We start from the raw sequence: 23,187 nt of genomic DNA on the forward strand, positions 1-23,187 counted from the left end.
ACTCTGTTTTCCATAGTGGTCACTGCTCAGTGTCACGTGCAGAGTGTCTGTCCACCATCACACCTGCCATCCCTGTGAGCAAGCAGTCTGTCGTCAGCTGTACATCACTGCCGCTCCCAACCTCGAAAACTGCCACCTAGAGACTCTGTGCAGTGAGGGAGGCTTTTTCTCACCAATAAACCTTTTGCTTCAGGGTATACTCTTGGGTTTTTTCCAGGTATATTATGTATGACCTTTGTACTATGTATAAACAGAGTTTTATTTTTATTGTTTTAAAGGAAACCTTTTCTTGATAAAGGAATGATGGTAGCCTAGCTAGTTCTTGTAAAAGTGATGCCTCTTTGAAAAAACAAAAACAAAAACAAAAAACAACCCAGACCCGTTTGCTAGCTTTTAGTAGAAGAACACAACCTTTTCTTTCTCATTGCCTTAGAGTCTTGATGCTGAGATAATGTTGGAGGCATACGCGTGTGAGGAGAGGCTTAAGGACGGTTGCTGAGTTTGGCCAGTCTGTCTTTAAGTAGGGCAGAAAGACGCTTGTCCAGGTTGTACTGGACACTTCCTCCTCTACCCACCCCTCCTCCTCCTTCTACATAATTCCCACACTGCCACTTCTTTTTAAAAAGTATTCCTGTTTCTTGCTACATCAGCTGTCGTACCACGTTGTTATCACAACCTGGGTCTTTGGTTTTGTTTTTTAACTTGAACAGATTCAAGCGGGATAAGATGTGAACTACTGTGCATTTCCGAGGGTTGCTTGGGTACAGGCTGCATGGTGGGGAGGACCTCACTGTTCCTTCCTTTCTCTCCCTCATCCCGTGTGTTCCCTGTTCTTAATGGAAAGTCAGAAAGCACGCACTTCTGGGAGCCGAAGGGTGTGCCCTTATCCCTGTCTGACTCAGTAGTTGTGGGAAGGAGCTGAGCCCCTCCATCTTTGGGAAAGGAACTAGAGATGGGGAGTATGTGCTGGGACACAGAGCAAACCCTGCAGTGAGTGCCAGCGGTGCTGGAGCTAGAGCGGATCCTGAAGGCAGTGAAGTTGGGACAGTCAGGGTCACTGTTCACCTGCTCTGTAGTCTGGGATTACGGTCTCCAAATAGTCACGTGCACACAGGTGAGCAGCGGTCCTCACGCAAGTGGTTCTTCCCGACAGGAGATTCGAAGGACTGTGTTTTTGTAACACTGGTCGGGAGTGCAGTTTTCCCTTCTAAGCAGGGAAAGCTGCTGTGCTAAATCATTTTGTAACTTTCTGAATGAGAGACTTCGGTAAAGATAAACTCGTTCAGTATTTTTCAAATGCATTTGCATTGGCTGTGGGGAAAAGATGGTAGGAAAAGAATAACAGTCATGGTTTCGTCAATGAAAAGTAAGACTGAGAAATTGTTGGTGTGGTGTGACAATATACAAAGGCTTAGTTTTATACTAAACCTTTTTTAAGGTCTTAGCATTTAATATTCAGCAAATCCACACATTTTCTAAACTACCATGAGCTCCTGAAAGATAGAGGAACCTCAGTCCTGAAATGGTGATTTTTTTTAAAATCATGACAGCATTTTACCATGTCATTGAGTAACTTTTGGTAACACCTTCTGTTTCTTTGTATGCTTGTAATAATGGACATTTTAAAACATAGGAATGTTTGGTTTGTACAGACTTTGACAAATGTGTGTTAATAAAACTTCATACTGACTCAAAAAAAGAAAAAGAAAAGAAATACAAGAGAACACAGGTAAATAGGTAGAAGTCCTTAAAGAGGAAACACAAAAATACCTTAAAGAATTATATGAAAACACAACCAAACAGGTGAAGGAATTGAATAAAACCATCCAGGATTAAAAATGGAAGAAGAAACAATAAAGAAATCACAAAGGGAAACGACCCTGGAGATAGAAATCTTAGAAAAGAAATCAGGAGCCATAGATGCAAACATCACCAACAGAATACAAGAGATGAAAGAGAGAATCTCAGGTGCAGAAGATTCCATAGAAAACATGCACACAACAATCAAGGAAAATGCAAAATGCAAAAAGATACTAACTCAAAACATCCAGAAAATCCAAGACATAATGAGAAGACAAAACCTAAGGATAATAGGTATAGATGAGAATGAAGAGCCGGACAGTGGTGATTTTCAACTTAAAGGGCCAGCAAATATCTTCAACAAAATTATAGAAGAAAACTTCCCTAACCTAAAAAAAGAGATACCCATGAACATACAAGAAGTCTACAGAACTCTAAGTAGACTGGACCAGAAAAGAAGTTCCTCCCGACATACAATACTCAAAACACCAAATGCACTTAAAAAAATAAAGAATTTTAAAAGCACTAAGGGACAAAGGTCAAGTAACATATAAAGGCAGACCTATCAGAATTACACCAGACTTTTCACCAGAGACTATGAAAGCCAGAAGAGCCTGGACAGATGTTATACAGACACTAAGAGAACACAAATGCCAGCCCAGGCTATTATACCCACCAAAATGCTCAATCACTATAGATGGAGAAAACAAGATATTCCATGACAAAACCAATTTTACACAATATCTTTCCATGAATCCAGCCCTTCAAAGGATAATACAGGGAAAACTCCAACACAAGAAGGGAAACTATGACCTAGAAAATGCAAGACAGTAATCTTTCAACAACCTAAAAGAAGATAGCCACAAGAACAGAATCCAAACTCTAACAACAAAAATAACAGGAAGCAACAATTACTTTTCCTTAATATCCCTTAATATCAATGGACTCAATTCCCCAATAAAAAGACATAAACTAAAAGACTGGCTATGTAAACAGCACCCAACATTTTGCTGCATATAAGAAACCCACCTCAGGGACAAAGACAGACACTTCTTCAGAGTAAAAGGTTGGAAATCAATTTTCCAAGCAAATGGTCCCAAGAAACAAGCTGGACTAGGTATTCTAATATTGAAGAAAATTGGCATTCAACCTGAAGTGATCAAAAAGGACAAGGAGGGATGCTGCATGCTCATCAAAGGTAAAATCTACCAAGAAGAACTCTCAATTCTGAACATCTATGCTCCAAGTGCAAGGGCATCCACATTCATTAAAGAAATTTTACTAAAGCTCAAAGCACACATTGTATCACACACAATAGGAGTAGGAGAATTCAGCACCCTACTCTCATCAATGGACAGATCCTGGAAAGAGAAACTAAATAGAAACACAGTGAAACTAACAGAAGTTATGAAACAAATGGATTTAACAGATATCTATAGAACAGTTTATCCTAAAACAAAAGGATATAACTTCTTTTCAGCACTTCATTGTACCTTCTCTAAAACTGATCATGTAATGAGTCACAAAACAGGCCTCAACATATACAAAAATATTGAAATTATCCCATGCATCATATCAGATCACCATGGACTAAGGCTGATCCTTAATAACAACATAAATAATAGAAATCCCATGTACAATGGAAGCTGAACAACACTCTTCTCGGGGATAACTTGGTCAAGGAAGGAATAAAGAAAGAAATTAAAGACTTTTTAGAGTTTAATGAAAATGAAGCCACAACATATCCAAACCTATGGGACACAATGAAAGCAGTCCTAAGAGGAAAACTCATGGCTCTGAGTGCCTCCAAAAAGAAACTAGAGAGAGCACACACTAGCAGCTTGACAACACACCTAAAAGCTCTAGAACAAAAGGAAGCAAATTTCAACCAAGAGGAGTAGAAGGCAGGAAATAATCAAACTCAAGGCTGAAATCAGCCAAGTGGAAACAAAAAGAACTACACAAAGAATCAACCAAACCAGGAACTGGTTCTTTGAGAAAATCTACAAGATAGATAAACCCTTAGGCAGACTAACTAGAGGTCACAGGAACAGTATCCTAATTAACAAAATCAGAAATGAAAAGAGAGACATAGCAACAGAATCTGAGGAAATCCAAAAATGTCATCAGATCCTGATCTCAAGCTGTACTACAGAACAATTGTGGTTAAAAAAAAAAAAAAAGCATGGTACTGGTACAGCTACAGACAGGTATATCATTGGAATAGAATTGAAGACTCAGAAATGAACCCACACACCTATGGTCACATGATAACAAAGGACCTAAAACCATCCAGTGGAAAGAAGACAGCATTTTCAACAAATGATGCTGGCTCAACTGCTGGTTATCATGTAGAAGAATGTGAATTGATCTATTCTTATCTCTTGTACAAAGCTCAAGTCTAAGTGGATCAAGGAACTCCACATAAAACCAGAGACACTGAAACTAATAGAGGAGAAAGTGTGGAAGAGCCAGGAACATACGGGCACAGGGGAAAAATTCCTGAACAGAACACCAATGGATTGTGCTGTCAGATCAAGAACTGACAAATGGGACTTCATAAAATTGCAAAGCTTCTGTAAGGCGAAGGGCACTGTCAATAAGACAAAAAGGCAACCAACAGATTGGAAAAAGATCTTTAACAATCCTAAATCCAATAGGGGGATAATATCCAATATATACAAAGAAGTTAAGTAGCTCCAGAAAACCAAATAACCCTATTAAAAATGGGGTATAGAGCTAAACAATGAATTCTCAACTGAGGAATACTGAATGGCTGTAAAGCACCTAAAAACATGTTTAACATCCTTAATCATCAGGGAAACGCAAATCAACACAACCCTGAAATATCACCTCACACCAGTCAGAATGGCTAAGATCAAAACTCAGGTGACAGCAGATGTTGATGAGGATGTGGAGAAAGAGGAACACTCCTCCATTGATTGTGGGATTGCAAGCTAAGGTTAAACCACTGGAAATCAGTTTGGCCATTCTTCAGAAAATTGAACATAGTTCTACCAAAAGATCCAGCAATACCACTCCTGGGCATATACCCAGAAGTTGTAATAAGAACACATGCTCCACTATGTTCATAGCAGCCTTTTTTATTATAGCCAGGGGCTGGAAAGAACACAACTGTCCATCAAGAGAGGAATGGACACAGAAAATGTAGTACATTTATACAATGGAGTACTACACAGCTACTAAAAACAATGAATTCATAAAATTCTTAGACAAATGGATGGATCTAGAGGATATCATCTTGAGTGAGGTAACCCAATCACAAAAGAACACACATGACATGCACTCACTGATAAGTGGATATTAGCCCAGAAACTTAGCATACCCAAATACGATTTGCAAAACACATGAAACTCAAGAAGGAAGACCAAACTGTGGATACTTCAATCCTTCTTAGAAGGGGGAACAAAATACCCATGGAAGGAGTTACAGAGAGAAAGTTTGGAGCAGAGACTGAAAAAATGACCTTCCAGAGACTGCCCCACCTGGGCATCCATCCCATAAACAACCACCAAACCCAAACAGTATTACAGATGCCAACAAGAGTTAGCTGACAGGAGCCTGATAAAGCTGTCTCCTGAGAGGGTCTGCCAGTGCCTGACTAATATAGAAGTGGATGCTCACATTCATCCATCGGACAAAGCACAGGGTCCCAGATGAAGGAGCTAGAGAAAGTACCCAAGGAGAAGAAGGGGTTTGAAGATCCAGAGGAGGAGGAACAATATAAACTAACCAGTACCTGCAGAGCTCCCTGGGACTAAACCATCAATCAAAGAAAACACATGGTAGAACTCATGACTCTAGCTACATATGTAGCAGAGTATGGCCTAGTTGGTCATCAATGAGAGGAGAGCCCCTTGGTCCTGTGAAATACTATGCCCCAGTATAAGGGAATGCATGGGCCAGGAATTGGGAATGGGTGAGTTGGGGAACAAGGGGAGGGGGGAGGGGATAGGAGATTTTCTGAGAGTAAAGTAGGAAAGGGAAATGTAAATAAAATAAAATATATTAATGAAATATTTGAAATTTAAATGTAAATAAAGAAAATATCTAATAAAAATTGTGTCAGAGCTGGGCATGGTGGTGCACGCCTTTAATCCCAGCACTAGGGAGAAAGAGGCAGGCGGATTTCTGAGTTCAAGGTCAGCCTGATCTACACAGTGAGTTCCAGGACAGCCAGGGCTACACAGAGAAAACCTGTTTCGAAAAACCAAAAAAAAAAAAAAAAAAAAAAAAAAAAAAAAGAAAGAAAGAAAGAAAAAGAAAAAGAATGTGTCTGAAAAAAAAAAGACAGTACAATAAAATGAATATGGGACAGGATAGGAAAATATTCACAGGACAGTTGTCACAGGACAGGAAAGTTGTCTCAGAATATGCGTACAAAACTGTGAATATTGGACACAGAACAGGACAGGACAGGACATTGGACACAGCTCAGCACAGTGTTCCCAAGACTGTAAATACAAGACAGTGAATACAGGACATGAAAGTGGTCACAGGAGAAGACAGTGCTTACAGTACATGATGGGACAGTGGTCACAGGACAGGGCATGACAATGGTCACAGGACAGGGAATGACAGTGTTCACAGGACAGTGGTTACAGGAGAGTACAGTGAACACAGGACTGTAGTCACAGGACAGTGCTCACATGACAGGACACTGGTCATGTACTGGACAATGATCAGTTAGGACAGTAGTCAAAGTTCAGGACAGTGGTCACAGAACAGAACAGTGGTCACAGGATAGGATAATGGTCACAGGACAGTATATAGAGTTGTGGTCTTGTGATCAAAGAATAGTACAGTGGTCACAGGACATGATAGGACAGTGGTCAAAGAAGAGAACATGACAGTGGTCACAAAATAGGACATTGGTTACAGAACATATTTGTCTTCCCAGTACAGGATAAAGGTCACAGTACAGGACAGTGATCAAAGGAGAGTCCAGTGAATGTTAGGTGTATTCACTAAACAGTGATCACTGGACAGGACAGTGGTCCCAACACAGTATAGTGGTCACAAACAGAACTGTGGTCACAGAATAGGACCCTGATCACAGGCCTGGATGATGATTAATGTTCACAGGACAGGAGAGTGGTCACAATACAGGTCAGTGCTCACAGGAATGGACTGCCATTACAGGACTCAGCAGTGAATACAAAACATTGGTTACAAGACAGTGGTCACAGCACAGTGGTCATAGTGTAGGACAGTAATCACTGACAGGTTTGAGGTCACAGGACAGGGCAGTGGTCACTGGACTGGACAGTACTCACAATAAATAAGAGTCATCATAGGACACTAAATACAAAACAGTGAACACAGAATGGGACAGTGGTCACAGGACAGGACAGGACAGGACAGGGCAGTGTTTATGAGACAGGAAAGTAGACATCACAGGACTATATTCACAAGAAATTAAATACAGGATGGTGAATACAGGACATGACAGGATCACAGGACAGGAGAGTGGACACTGTACAGGATACTGGTCATGTAAAGGATAGTTGTCACATGACAGGACAGGACAGCATTCACAGGACTGCTCACAGTACATGACAGAACAGTGGTCACAGGACAGGATATGACAGTGTTCACAGGACAGGACAGTGTTCACAGGACAGGGCAGTGGTCACAGGAGATTACAGTGAATGCAACACAGTAGTTACAGGCCAGTGCTCACAAAACAGGACACAGGTCACAGTAGAGTACAGGACAGTGAACACATAACAGGACACTGAATGAAGGAGAGTGGTCACAGGACAGGACAGTGGTCATATGACAGGGTAATGAACATAGGATAGTGGTCACAGGACAGAAGAGTGGCCACGGGAGAGGATTGTCACAGGACCAGACAAGTGTCATATGACAGAACAGTGAATACAGGACAGTGGTCACAGGACAGTGGTCACAGGACAGAAAAGTGGTTACAGGGCAGGACTGTTGTTACAGGGCAGGACAGTGCTCACAGTTCAGGAATGCTGTCACAAGAAAATACAGCATCATGATCAGAGTACAGTGGTAACAGGAGGGCACACAACAGTAAAACAAGACAGTAAACACAGAATATGACAGTGCTCACAGAACAGTACACTGGTCAATGTATAGGACTCTGGTCACAAACAGGACAGTGGTCACAGGACAAGACAGGTGTTATAGGACAGGACACTGTCACAGAACTGGTCAGTAGTCACAGATCTGGAGAGTATTTGCAGGACATGACAGTGGTCACAGAACAAGACAGTGGTTACAGGACATTACAGTATTCACAGGAAAGGACATTTGTCATAGACCAGCACTGTGGTAACAGGACAGGGTAATGGTCACAAGACATTGAATACTGGAGAGTTGTTACAGGATTGTGGTCACAGAGAGGACAATGGTACCAGGACAGGACAGTTAATATTGGTCTGAAGTCACAGAATAGGATCTTGGTCACAGGACAGAAACAGTGGTCATAGGACGTGACAGTTCAGTGGTTAGACCACTAGACATTACAGTGGTCACAGGACTGGACAGTCTTTACAGGACAGGACAGTAGTAACCAGAGCACAGTGAATACAGAAGAGTAGTCACAGGACTGTGTCTCAGGACAGGACAGTGGTCACAAGGCAGTACAGTGGTCTCTGGTCAGCACAGTGTTCACAGGACAGGACAGTGAATTGAGGACAGTGATAAAAGGACTATGGTCACAGGACAGGACAGTGAATACTGTTCAGTAATCACAGAGCAGACAGTGGTCACAGGACAGGTGTTTGGTCACTGATATGACAGGACAGTGGTCAGATGACAGGATATGGCAGTGATTTCAAAACAAGACAGTGGTCACAGGAAAGGAAGGTAATCAGAGGAAATTACTGTGATCTCAGTATAGGACAGTTGTTACAGGAGAGTGCAGAGAATATAGGACAATAGTCATAGGACAGTACTCACAGGACAAGACACTGGTCATGAACAGGACAGTGGTCACAGGTGAGAACAGTAGACACAGGACAGTGGACAAAGGACATGGTATTCAGGATGAGAAATATGGGGTTGTGGTCATAAGACAATACAGTACAATAAATACAGGACAGGATAGGACAGTGGTCACAGGACATGACAGTACAGTGATCAGAGGATCAGATATGACAGTGTTCACAGGACAAGGCAGTGATAACAGGAGAATACAGTGAATGCAACACAGTAGTCACAGGACAGGTTTCAGTACAGGACAGTGGTCACAATAAATTACAATGGGCATGGAACAGGACAGTGTCCACACAACAGGACTGTTAACAGAAGTCAGTGGTAAAATGTCTGTGGTTATAGAGAGGACAGTGGTCACAGGACTGGTAAGTGAATACAGTTCAGAAGACACAGAACAGACCATGGTCATAGGACAGGAGACTGGTCAGATATGACAGGACAGTGGTCATATGACACGATATGACAGTGATCTCAAGACAGGACAGTGGTCACAGGAAAGGAAGGTAGTCAGAGGAGAGGACTGAGATCACAGTACAGGACAGTGGTTACAGGCGAGTACAGTGAATACAGGACAATATTCAAAGAACAGGACACTGGCAATGAAGAGGACAGTGGTCACAGAAGAGGAAAGTAGTCAAAAGACAGGATAGTGTTCACAGGACCTGACAGTGGTAACGGGAAAGTACAGTAGTCATAGGACAGGCAGTGGTCAAAGGAAAAGACAGTGGATTCACAGGGCAAGTCAATAGTCACAGGACATTGAAGCAGATACAGTTCAGTAGTCACAGGAGCATTGTCAGGATCTGGGACCATGGTCCTGTCCTTTGACCATTGTCCTGCCCTGTAATATGACCAGTGTCCTGTCCTGTGACCTGCTCTGTGAGCACTGTCTTGTTATGCCAGTGACAACTTTCCTGTTCTGTGACCACTGTCCTGTTCTTTGACTACTGACTCGTATTCACTATACTGCCCTGTGAACACTTTCCTCTGTGAACAAAATCTAGTAACCACTCTACAGTAATCACTCTACTCTCCTGTGACCATTGTCTTGTCCTGGGACCACAGTCCTGTTCTATGACCGCAGTCCTCTCTGGTGACTTCAGTCCTGCCCTGTGACCACAGTTCTGTTACTACTGTCCTGTATTCGCTGTACTCTCATGTGACCACTGCCCTGTACTGTGACCACAACCTTGTCCTGGGACCACTGTACTCTCTGTGACAACAGATCTGTAACCACTCTCCTTTCTACAATGTACAATTCTACAACCACTGTCCTTTCCTGTGACCACTGTCATGTTCTGTACACTGAAGACTATGATATGTTCTGAGTCCACTGACCTGACATGTCTTGTGACGCTATCCTGCCCCTTGAACACTGTCCTGTTCTGTGACTACTGATCTGTTCAGTGACAAAAATTCTTTCATCATAGCTCTATCCTGCGAACACTTTCATGTATTCACCATCCTGTCCTGTGAGCACTGTCCTGTTTATCACAATTTTCCTGTCCTTTGACAACTGTCCTTTACTGTGCCCACTGTCCTGTCATGTTATCACAGTCCAATCCTGTGACCACTGTTGTTTTCTCAGAAAATGCCCTGTTCTGGAACCACTGTCCTGTCCTTTGACCACTGTTGTATCTTGTCCTGTGACATCTGTCCTATCCTGTGAGCACTGTCTTGATTGTTACTACTGTCCTGTGACCAATGTCCTGTCTATACTGTACTATCTTGTGACCATTTTCCTGTCCTGTGACCACAGTTCTGTATTCACTCTCTTGTCCTGTGATTCCCATTGTATCCTTTGACCAATGTCTTGTATTCTCTGTCCTATCTTTTAACCACTATCCTATACTGTGATCACTGTCTTGATTGTGACCACTGTCCTGTCCTGTGTCCCCTGTCTTGGGACCACTCTTCTGTAAACACTGTACTATTCTGTGACCATTTTCCTATCCTGTGGCCACAAGCCTGTCCTGTAACCACAGTACTTTTGAGCACTGTCCTGTTTCTTCTGTCCTTTATTCACTGTACTCCCCTGTGAACAATGTACTATACTGTGACCACAGTCCTGTCCCATGAGGACTGCCCTGTCCTGTGATCACTCTGCTGTTCTCTGACCACTGTCATGTTCTGTTCTCTCACCACTGTCCTGTCATGCCAGTAACAACTGTCCTGTTCTGTGACCACTGTCCTTTTCTTTGATGATTAACCTGTATTAACTGTATTCTCTTGTGACCACTGTCTTCTCTGTGACCAAAATCCAGTGACCACTGTAGACTTAACTGTACTGTCCTGTGTTCATTGCCTGTCCTGTGACCACAGTCCTGTCCTATGATATCTGTTCTCTTCTGTGACCTCTGTCCATTCATGACCAGTGTCTTGTGATTACTGTCCTGTATTCAGTGTACTCTCATGTTACCCCTGTCCTGTGCTGTGACCACAGTCCTGTCCTGGGACCACAGCCATGTCCTGTGGCCTCTGTCTTGTTCTCTTTCTACTGCCCTGTATTCATTGTCATCTCCTGTGACCACTGTCTTCTCTGTAACCACAGATCTGTAACAATTATCCATTATTCAATTTACATTCTGTGACCATAGCCATGTCTTGTATCCTGTCATGTCCTGTGAGCAACAGTCTTGTCCTTTAACCACTGTCCTCTTCTGGGACTATTCTCCCTTTTTAGTACCATTGTTCTGTATTGTGACCACTCTTCTGTGACCATTGCCATGTCCTGTGACCACTCTGGCCTGTCCTTTGGTCAGTGCACTGTTCAGTGAGCACTGTAATGTCTTGTGACCATTTTCCTGTCCTGTGACCACTGTACTGTCTTGTTACCACCTTCCTGTCCTGTTCTGTGACCACTGTCCTATTCTGGGACCACTGTCCTGTCCTGTGTACTCTATCCTCACCTATGACCATTGTCCTGTTCTTTAATGACAGTCCTATCCAGTGACCACTGTTCAGTCCAATGACCACTGTCATGTATTTACTGTCCTGTCCTGTCACCTCTGTCCTGTCTTGTGATTACTCGTTATTATTCACTGTATTGTCCTGTGACCACTGTCATATCCTGTCCTATGACCACTGTCCTGTCCTGTTCTGTGAACTCTGTCAATCTCTGTGACTACTTACCTGCTTTGTATTCACTATCCTGTAGTCAATTTTCTGTGAAAAAATGTAGTGTCCTCTGACCACTGATCTATCCTGTGACCACTATCCTATTTTGTGACTACACTCTTGTCCTCTGACCATAGTTCTGTCCTGTGTCCACTTTCCTGTATTCACTGTCCTGTCTTGTGAGCTCTGTCCAGTTTGTCACAACTGTCCTGCCCTGTGACCACAGTCCAGTCCTGTAACCATCGTCCAGTTCTGAGACCACTGTCCTGTCCTGTATTCTTTAAACTATCCTTTGTCCATTGCCCTGTCTTTGTTTACAGCCCAGCCCAGCAACCACTATTCAGTCCTGTGACCACTATTCTGTATTCACTATCCTGTCCTGTGACCACTGTCCTGCCCTGTATCCACTGTCCTTTCCTGTAACAACAGACCTGTCCTGTGATCACTATGCTGTCCTGGGGCCACTGTCCTGTTCTGAGACTGCTGTTCTCTACTTTGACCACTGTCCTGTCTTGTCCTGTGATAGCTGTCCAGTGCTGTGACCATTGTCTTGATTGTGGCCTGTCCTGAGACCACTGTCTTGAGACCAATGTCCTTTCACATTGTACTATCCTGTGCCTATTTTCCTTTCCTGTGACCACAATCATGAATTTTCTCTCCTGTCTTATTACTCCTGCCATGTCCTGTGACCACTCTCCTTTATTTACTGTCCTGTCCTATGACTACTGTTCTGTTCTGTGACCACTTTTCTCTCATGACACTGCTGTCCTGATCTGTGACCACTTTCCTGCCCAATAATGTGACCAATGTCCATTCCTGTGACAATGTTCTTGATTGTGACTACTGTCCTGTGACCACTGTACTGGAACAAATTTTCTGTAGACACTGTACTGTTCTGTGACCATTGTCCTGTCCTGTGGTCACAGAATTGGCCTCTGACTGCTACCCTGCATTCACTGTCCTCTCCTGTTTCCCCTATCATGTCCTTTGACCACTGTCCTCTATTCACTGTTCTCTCCTGTGACCACTGACCTGTGCTGTTACAGGATACTCTTCTGTTACCATAGTCTTGTCCAGAGAGTATTGGCCTGTGTCTTCTGTCCTATAGTCACTCTACTCCCCTGTGACCACTCTCACATCCTGTTCTCTGACCATTGTTTTTTTATATATATATAATTTTTATTACGTATTTTCCTCAATTACATTTCCAATGCTATCCCAAAAGTCCCCCATACCATCCCCCCCAATCCCCTACCCACCCATTCCCACTTTTTGGCCTTGGCATTCCCCTGTACTGGGGAATATAAAGTTTGCATGACCAGTGGGCCTCTCTTTCCAGTGATGGCTTACTAGGCCATCTTTTGATACCTATGCAGCTAGAGTCAAGATCTCCGGAGTACTGGTTAGTTCATGATGTTGTTGCACCTACAGGGTTGCAGATCTCTTTAGCTCCTTGGTTACTCTAGCTCCTCCATTGGGGGCCCTGTGATCCATCCAATAGCTGACCGTGAGCATCCTCTTATGTGTTTGCTAGGCCCCGGGCCTAGTCTCACAAGAGACAGCTATATCAGGGTCCTTTCAGCAAATGCTTGCTAGTGTATGCAATGGTGTCATCGTTTGGAGGCTAATTATGGGATGGATACCTGGATATGGCAGTCTCTATATGGTCCATCCTTTCTCTCAGCTCCAAACTTTGTCTCTGTCACTCCTTCCATGGGTGATTGTTTCCAATTCTAAGAAGGGGCAAAGTGTCCACAGTTTGGTCTTCGTTCTTCTTCAGTTTCATGTGTTTTACAAATTGTCTCTTATATCTTGGGTATACAAGGTTTCTGAGCTAATATCCACTTATCAGTGAGTACATATCATGTGAGTTCTTTTGTGATTATGTTACCTCACTGAGGATGATGCCCTCCAGGTCCATCCATTTGCCTAGGAATTTCATAAATTCATTCTTTTTAATAGCTGAGTAGTACTCCATTGTGTAAATGTACCACGTTTTTTGTATCCATTCCTCTGTTGAGGGGCATCTGAGTTTTTCCAGCTTCTGGCTATTAAAAAATAAGGCTACTATGAACATAGTGGAGCATGTGTCCTTCTTACCAGTTGGGACATCTTCTGGATATATGCCCAGGAGAGGTATAGCGGGATCCTCCGGTATTACTATGTCCAATTTTCTGAGGAACCACCAGACTGATTTCCAGAGTGATTGTACAAGCTTGCAATCCCAACAACAATGAAGGAGTGTTTCTCTTTCTCCACATCCTCGCCAGCATCTGCTGTCACCTGAATTTTTGATCTTAGCCATTCTGACTGGTGTGAGATGGAATCTCAGGGTTGTTTTGATTTTCATTTCTCTGATGATTAAGGATGCTGAACATTTTTTCAGGTGCTTCTCAGCCATTCGGTATTCCTCAGGTGAGAATTCCTTGTTTAGCTCTGACCCCGATTTTTTAATGGGGTTATTTGATTTTCTGGAGTCCACCTTCTTGAGTTCTTTATATATGTTGGATATTAGTCCCCTATCTGATTTAGGATAGGTAAAGATCCTTTCCCAATCTGTTGGTGGTCTTTTTGTCTTATTGACGGTGTCTTTTGCCTTGCAGAAGCTTTGGAGTTTCATGAGGTCCCATTTGTCAATTCTTGATCTTACAGCACAAGCCATTGCTGTTCTCTTCAGGAATTTTTCCCCTGTGCCCATATCTTCAAGGCTTTTCCCCACTTTCTCCTCTATAAGTTTCAGTGTCTCTGGTTTTATGTGAAGTTCCTTGATCCACTTAGATTTGACCTTAGTACAAGGAGATAGGTATGGATCGATTTGCATTCTTCTACATGATAACAACCAGTTATGCCAGCACCAATTGTTGAAAATGCTGGCTTTCTTCAACTGGATGGTTTTAGCTTTCTTGTCGAAGACCAAGTGACCATAGGTGTGTGGGTTCATTTCTGGGTCTTCAATTCTATTCCATTGGTCTACTTGTCTGTCACTATACCAGTACCATGCAGTTTTTATCACAATTGCTCTGTAGTAAAGCTTTAGGTCAGGCATGGTGATTCCACCAGAGGTTCTTTTATCCTTGAGAAGACTTTTTGCTATCCTAGGTTTTTTGTTATTCCAGATGAAGTTGCAGATTGCTCTTTCTAATTCGTTGAAGAATTGAGTTGGAATTTTGATGGGGATTGCATTGACTCTGTAGATTGCTTTTGGCAAGATAGCCATTTTTACAATGTTGATCCTGCCAATCCATGAGCATGGGAGATCTTTCCAACTTCTGAGATCTTCTTTAACTTCTTTCTTCAGAGACTTGAAGATTTTATCATACAGATCTTTCACTTCCTTAGTTAGAGTCACGCCAAGATATTTTATATTATTTGTGACTATTGTGAAGGGTGTTGTTTCCCTAATTTCTTTCTCAGCCTGTTTATTCTTTGTGTAGAGAAAGGCCATTGACTTGTTTGAGTTAATTTTATATCCAGCTACTTCACCGAAGCTGTTTATCAGGCTTAGGAGTTCTCTGGTGGAATTTTTAGGGTCACTTATATATACTCTCATATCATCTGCAAAAAGTGATATTTTGACTTCTTCTTTTCCAATTTATATCCCTTTGATTTCCTTTTGTTGTCGAATTGCTCTGGCTAATACTTCAAGTACTATGTTAAAGAGTTAGTGAGAAAGTGGGCAGCCTTGTTTAGTCCCTGATTTTAGTGGGATTGCTTCCAGCTTCACACCATTTACTTTGATGTTGGCTACTGGTTTGCTGTAGATTGCTTTTATCATGTTTAGGTATGGGCCTTGAATTACTGATCTTTCCAAGACTTTTATCATGAATGGGTGTTGGATCTTGTCGAATGCTTTCTCCACATCTAACGAGATGATCATGTGGTTTTTGTCTTTGAGTTTGTTTATATAATGGATTAGGTTGATGTATTTCTGTATATTAAACCATCCCTGCATCCCTGGAATAAAACCTACTTGGTCAGGATGGATGATTGCTTTAATGTGTTCTTGGATTCAGTTAGCGAGAATTTTATTGAGTATTTTTGCATCGATATTTATAAGTGAAATTGGTCTGAAGTTCTCTATCTTTGTTGGATCTTTCCATGGTTTAGGTATCAGAGTAATTGTGGCTTCATAGAATGAGTTTGGTAGAGTACCTTCTACTTCTATTTTGTGGAATAGTTTCTGCAGAACTGGAATTAGATCTTCTTTGAAGGTCTGATAGAACTCTGCACTAAACCCATCTGGTCCTGGCTTTTTTTTTTTTTTTTTTGGCTGGGAGACTATTAATGACTGCTTCTATTTCTTTAGGGGATATGGGACTGTTTAGATCGTTAACTTGATCCTGATTTAACTTTGGTATCTGCTATCTGTCTAGAAATTTGTCCATTTCATCCAGGTTTTCCAGTTTTGTTGAGTATAGCCTTTTGTAGAAGGATCTGATGGTGTTTTGGATTTCTTCAGGATCTGTTGATATGTCTCCCTTTTCATTTCTGATTTTGTTAATTAGGATGCTGTCCCTGTGCCCTCTAGTGAGTCTAGCTAAGGGTTTATCTATCTTGTTGATTTTCTCAAAGAACCAACTTCTCATTTAGTTAGTTCTTTGAATAGTTCTTCTTGCTTCCACTTGGTTGATTTCACCCCTGAGTTTGATTATTTCCTGCCATCTACTCCTCTTGGGTGAATTTGCTTCCTTTTTTTCTAGAGCATTTAAATGTGTTGTCAAGCTGCTAGTGTGTGCTCTCTCTAGTTTCTTTTTTAGGCACTCAGAGCTATGAGTTTCCCTCTTAGAAATTCTTTCATAATGTCCCATAGGTTTGGGTATGTTGTGGCTTCATTTTCATTAAACTCTAAAAAGTCTTTGATTTCTTTTTTTTCCTTCCTTGACCAAGGTATCATTGAGAAGAGTGTTGTTCAGTTTCCACGTGAATGTTGGCTTCTTATTATTTATATTGTTATTGAAGATCAGCCTTAGTCCATGGTGATCTGATAGGATGCATGGGACAATTTCAATATTTTTGTATCTGTTGAGGCCTGTTTTGTGACCAATTATATGATCAATTTTGGAGAAGGTCCCGTGAGGTGCTTTTGTTTTAGGATAAAATGTTCTGTAGATATCTGTTAAGTCCATTTGTTTCATAACCTCTGTTAGTTTCACTGTGTCCCTGTTTAGTTTCTGTTTCCACGATCTGTCCATTGATGAAAGTGGTGTGTTGAAGTCTCCCACTATTATTTTGTGAGGTGCAATGTGTGCTTTGAGCTTTACTAAAGTGTCTTTAATGAATGTGGCTGCCATTGCATTTGGAGCGTAGATATTCAGAACTGAGAGTTCCTCTTGGAGGATTTTACCTTTGATTAGTATGAAGTGTCCCTCCTTGTCTTTCTTGATAACTTTGGGTTGAAAGTCGATTTTATTCGATATTAGAATGGCCACTCCAGCTTGTTTCTTCAGACCATTTGCTTGGAAAATTGTTTTCCAGCCTTTCACTCTGAGGTAGTGTCTGTCTTTTTCCCTGTGATGGGCTTCCTGTAAGCATCAGAATGTTGGGTCCTGTTTGTGTAGCCATTCTGTTAGTCTATGTCTTTTTATTGGGGAATTGAGTCCATTGATATTAAGAGATATTAAGGAAAAGTAACTGTTGTTTCCTTTTATTTTTGTTGTTAGAGTTGGCATTCTGTTCTTGTGGCTGTCTTCTTTTTGGTTTGTTGAGGGATTACTTTCTTACTTTTTCTAGGGCGTGATTTCAGTCCCTGTATTGGTTTTTTTCTGTTATTATCCTTTGAAGGGCTGGATTCTTAGAAAGATAATGTGTAAATTTGGTTTTGTCGTGGAATACTTTGGTTTCTCCATCTATGGTAATTGAGAGTTTGGCTGGGTATAGTAGCGTGGGCCTGCATTTGTGTTCTCTTAGTGTCTGTATAACATCTTTCCAGGCCCTTCTGGCTTTTATAGTCTCTGGTAAAAAGTCTGATGTAATTCTGATAGGCCTGCCTTTATATGTTACTTGACCTTTCTCCCTTACTGCTTTTAATATTCTCTCTTTATTTAGTGCATTTTTTGTTCTGATTATTATGTGAGAGGAATTTCTTTTCTGGTCCAGTCTATTTGGAGTTCTGTAGGCTTCTTGTATGTTCATGGGCATGTCATTCTTTAGGTTTGGGAAGTTTTCTTCTATAATTTTGTTGAAGATATTTGCTGGCCCTTTAAGTTGAAAATGTTCATTCTCATCTACTCCTATTATCCGTAGTTTTGGTCTTCTCATTGTGTCCTGGATTTCCTGGATGTTTTGAGTTAGGATCTTTTTGCATTTTACATTTTCTTTGATTGTTGTTCTGATGTTCTCTATGGAATCTTTTGCACCTGAGATTCTCTCTTCCATCTTTTGTATTTGTTGCTGATGTTCGCATCTATGGTTCCAGATTTCTTTCCTAGGGTTTCTATCTCCAGTGTTGCCTCACTTTGGGTTTTCTTTATTGTGTCTACTTCCCTTTTTGTGTCTTGGATGGTTTTATTCAATTCCATCACCTGTTTGGTTGTGTTTTCCTGCAATTCTTTAAGGAATTTTTGTGTTTCCTCTTTAAGGTCTTCTACCTGTTTAGCTGTGTTCTCCTGTATTTCGTTAAGTGAGTTATTAAAGTCCTTCTTGTTGTCCTCTACCTTCATCATGAGATATGCTTTTAAATCCGGGTCTTGCTTTATGGGTGTGTTGGGTTGCCCAGGACTAGGTGGGGTGGGAGTGCTGGGTTCTGATGATGGTGAGTGGTCTTGATTTCTGTTAGTAGGATTCTTACGTTTGTCTTTCACCATCTGGTAATCTCTGAAGCTACTTGTTATAGTTGTCTCTGGTTAGAGCTTGTTCCTCAGGTGAGTCTGTTAGCCTCTATACCTGGGAGACTAGATCTCTCCTTACCTTCAGTGGTCAGAGTATTCTCTGCAGGCAAGCTCTCTTCTTGCACGGAAGGTGCCCAGATATCTCTTGTTCGAACCTGCTTCCTGGTAGAGGTTGTGCTCCACTCACCAGAGGTCTTAAGATCCCGTGGAGGGTCCTGTGAGGACCTTGGAGGTGTCCGGATACTCTGCGCGCAAGGAACCCCGGTGCTGGAGTGGACCAGAAGGGACTTGTGCCCTTGATCAGGCCGGGTTATCTCTTTCCCTAGTTAATGCAGTTTGAGGTCCCGCAAGATTGGATTGGAGCAGACGCTGTGTTCCACTCTCCAGAGGTCTTAGGATCCCATGGGGGATCCTGTGTGGGTCCTTGCGGGTGTCTGGAGACTCCGCAGGCAAGGCACTCCGATGCTGGAGTGGACCGGAAGGGACTTGTGCCATTGTTCAGGCTGGGTTATCTGCTTCCCTAGTTAATGCAGTCTCAGGTCCCACACGATTGGATTGGAGCAGATGCTGTGTTACACTCACCAGAGGTCTTAGGATCCCGTGGGGGATCCTGTGTGGGTCCTTGTGGGTGTCCGGAGACTCCGCAGGCAAGGCACCCTGTTGCTGGACTCCCAGGATTTTCTGATACCTACTTATAAGCCTGGGTTCACTCAACACAATCCAAGACTGCTCCCAGTAGGTTTGCCCCTCAATTTTAGGAGACCAGAAATATCAATGTGTAGAAATCTTTCCCAGGCCAAGTGAAGCCTATGAACTCTAAGGAAAGACTCTCTAACAGGTGAAGATTTTAGCCAGGTGCTGTGATACTGAGACCTCCTGATCATCACAGTCTCAGACTGCCTTCCATCAGAGCAGAGAGTAGGCCTCAAGTGTGTGTGTGTGTGTGTGTGTGTGTGTGTGTGTGTGTGTGTGTGTGAGTGTGTGCCTGTCTGTCTGTCTGTGTCTGTTTGTGTGTTGGGGGTGAGGGGATTACTAGGATACCTTGTTCTTTCTATCTTTCTCTTTAATTGAGGGGTGTGTGGAATATGCACTCCTTGCTAGTATGCAGAAGCCTGGGTTGGATCAGGAGGGATAGATCTGGAAGCAGTACCACCTGGATGTTGTTGTATACTAGAATTTTGTACCATGTAAGAGGAAAGCCTCCTGGTGCCCTTGCAGGCAGATGTCTGGTACCCATGGCATCACCAGCATTAGATGCTGGTTTGGAATCCACAGCCACACTTTTACACCAGGAAGTCAGGAGTTGGATGAGGCTAGATAGAGACCCGAAATTTAAGAGAACTGGGGTGAGTCCTTCCCCTGCTCTGGAGCTGGTTTCTTTTGATAAATGTAGCACAGGAAAACCAAGTTCTTCTAGAGAATCAATGCTCTTACCCAAGACTGATCTGTGGGATCCTGAATAACACAGTGTAGAGAAGCAGGGTTCCCCCTGAGCTCTATATTAACTTTCAGGTCTCGAGGACGATTGAGACTCCCTGAGGAAGAAGGTAACTAGAGGCATAGTGACCCTACACTAGTATACTTCAAGCCTCTTCTTCATATTTCACTTCATGAAGAGAGGTGCCTATATGGGACATTGAACCCATAGAGTCCAGGACTTTGTCCAGAGAGCACAAGTGCCTTTAGGAAAGAGCTGGGAAAGTGTTACTACTTGTCTAAGATGTGGTAATGCAGTATGCTCTCTACTTCCTGAGTCCTGAGGACAACTGGTAACTTGGGGGAGTCCATGAAGAAGGAAGGGTGATAACATTGCCCAGTGCTACCTTCTCCATAAGCATGTATGCACTTCCTGTTCTCACTGACAGATGTTGATTCCTCTGAGTCTGTTTCTGTGGGCCTGTCCCAAGCTCAGTCTGTAGTACTCTGGAGGAGGTTCCAACAGAAACATCTGTGAAATACAGGTGGGCACGCTTACAGCTGGGCTCCACTGCAGCCCAGAAGAGCATGGTTTACAGCAGGGCTTCATGTAGCACAGGAAAGCATGGCATACAGGTAAACTCTACTGCATCCCAGTAGAGAATGGATCATAACTGAACTCCACTGCAGCCCAGGAAAGCATGGCTTATGTTATGTCCCAGGTCCACAGTAAACCCAGGAGAGCTCAAGAACTGCAAAGTGCACTGCAATTTGCGGAAGAGTCCTTTATTATTAGTCTTGACTCAGATCACAAATCTCCCCACAGCATAGGTCCAGAGTGCAACCCCGAGCTCATGTGATTTAGCACTTATATACAACATAGTTAGAAATTCTTTGAATGCTTGGGTGAAGGGGAGAGGCAGGGGAGGTGAGTCATAACTCAGATTTGATACCATTTGGTAGGGCAAAATCTCGAGGCTGAGAGGGGGACTCTTCTGATCTAAAGATTGTCTCTTGTGGGGCTATCAGGAACTAGTGTTATGGCCAGCCATAGCTGTCTTTTACCCCTGATTACCTCTTTTCAGTGATTTAATCATGGGACCCTAATCTCCTTTCTTCAAGGACAGCCACCAGCTGTTATCTGGGAGAGTGCTAGTCTCGGTGCCACTGAAGCTGGGGAGTTTTTGTCAGTTGTCTTATTCAAGCTGGCACCCATGGCTCCTTGAGTGCCCAGGAGGGGGAAAGAACCCCTGAGTTTGCTGCAAAGGGGAGAGCAGGGGTTGAGAAAAGCAGAGCATTCTGAGGGAAAATGCAGAAGCAAGCCATAAAAGCAAGCCTCACTGAGTTCTGAGGGAAAATGCAGAGGCAAGCTGCAGAAGCAAGCCTCACCACGTTTGCTGTGGGAGAAAGCCTAGGGGAAAGAGGGACTTTTGCAGGCGAGTGCAGAATCAAGCCACCTGTACACCTCATTCCCCCCCTCTTATTGGTAACTTCAGAGGCCAATAATGGATTCTACAGGTATGGATCATCTCTGCTGGCAGGTTGATATTGAGATGGTCCCCAATCTCTGCCTTATATACTGTAAAAGCCTATGCACAGGCCAAATGTGAGCAACAGTAAGAGAATAATCAGGTGCTCCATGACTGAGGTAGTTAGCTATGGAGCAGTATCAATAGTGAAGGATACCAACTTCTAGAGTTCTCCTGTTCTCTTTGGTGTCTATCTATGCTTTCTCTAACTTTATCTAGTGACTCTCTGATGATTCCAGAATGATTAACATAAAAGAAGCATTCTTTACACAGAGCAGCTACACTCCTCCCTGTTTCAGGAACACCAAGTCCAGCCCTCATCTGTTCTGTAGAACTAACTCAGCTAGGGAGTTGACATTGCACTCTAAGTGAGAGATGGATTTTTCTAGGTGTTGGGTGTCTTGATCTATGTCTGCTTTCAGGCTGTTATAGTTCTTCTCCTGCAACGCTAGGGCAGCTATTCCAGTGCCTGCCCCAGCTAGCCCTACCTCGAGAATTACAGCCAAAATTAGGGAAATAGGTTCCCTCTTGTGTCCCATGAGGTCCCTCCCAACATGTCCTACTAGGCCTTTCAGTACTACTTCTCCTGAATAATAGGTTATGCGTGGTACTAACTGGACTAGAATACAGAACTCCTTTGTAGTAGGAGAATTAATGACCTCTCCATGCACACATGGAGTCAAATCTGCTGAGCATGCCCAGCATGTCTGTTAGGGGAGGGGGCATAATCCACTTGGAATAAACAGTGGGGATTGTTTGATTGCAAAGGTGCTGATGCAACAAGAGAACTTTCCACAAGCAGGTGCCTTGTCCTGATATGGTCTACAGGGTTAAGGCTAGGCCTTCCTGGGACCATCTGCATGCAGTGTCCTTCTCAGATGCATTATATTTAGATATGAATCTAAGACCTTCATAAAAAGGGGATCTAGCATTATAGTACAATCAGCAGGAAGTAGTTAGCTCTGGCTGGGAACCACTCAGAATCTGGAAGATCTTTAGCATCATCAACCAAAGTGGATATACTGGCTCTGTGTGGTTCAGGAAAGATTCTGGTGAAATCTCCTCACGTAGACCTAGTCTCCTGTGCTACATGCACTCCAGTAGTGACTCACATTACATGTTTAGAAACCTGGAAGCAGTCCTGAGGCAAAGAGTTTCACAGAAACTTAGCCTCCTGGAACCTTGGCATTCCTATAGCCCCTATACTCAAACCCTGTCCCTGAGTTAGTCTGGTGTATGGATCCATGTGCTCTCTTTCAGTATTGTTTTTATTATAAGTGCCTTTAAGGATTGATTTTTGACATAGCTAAGCCTCCACCAGTGTCCCAATGGTTCCTAGAAAGTCCTTGAAGCTGACCCTGAGCTTGGAATTCAGTAAGAATGTTACCTATTCAGTAACATTCAAATTCACTTCTAATAGAGACAGTGAAAATAATCAGGCATTCCAATTTATTTGAACAGAGCTAGAAAAGCTCAGGGCTAGTCTGCATAGTAATTACTTAGAACAG

This window comes from Mus musculus, chromosome 18 (genome assembly GCF_000001635.26).
Source record: "Mus musculus strain C57BL/6J chromosome 18, GRCm38.p6 C57BL/6J".
Lineage (NCBI taxonomy): Eukaryota > Metazoa > Chordata > Mammalia > Rodentia > Muridae > Mus > Mus musculus.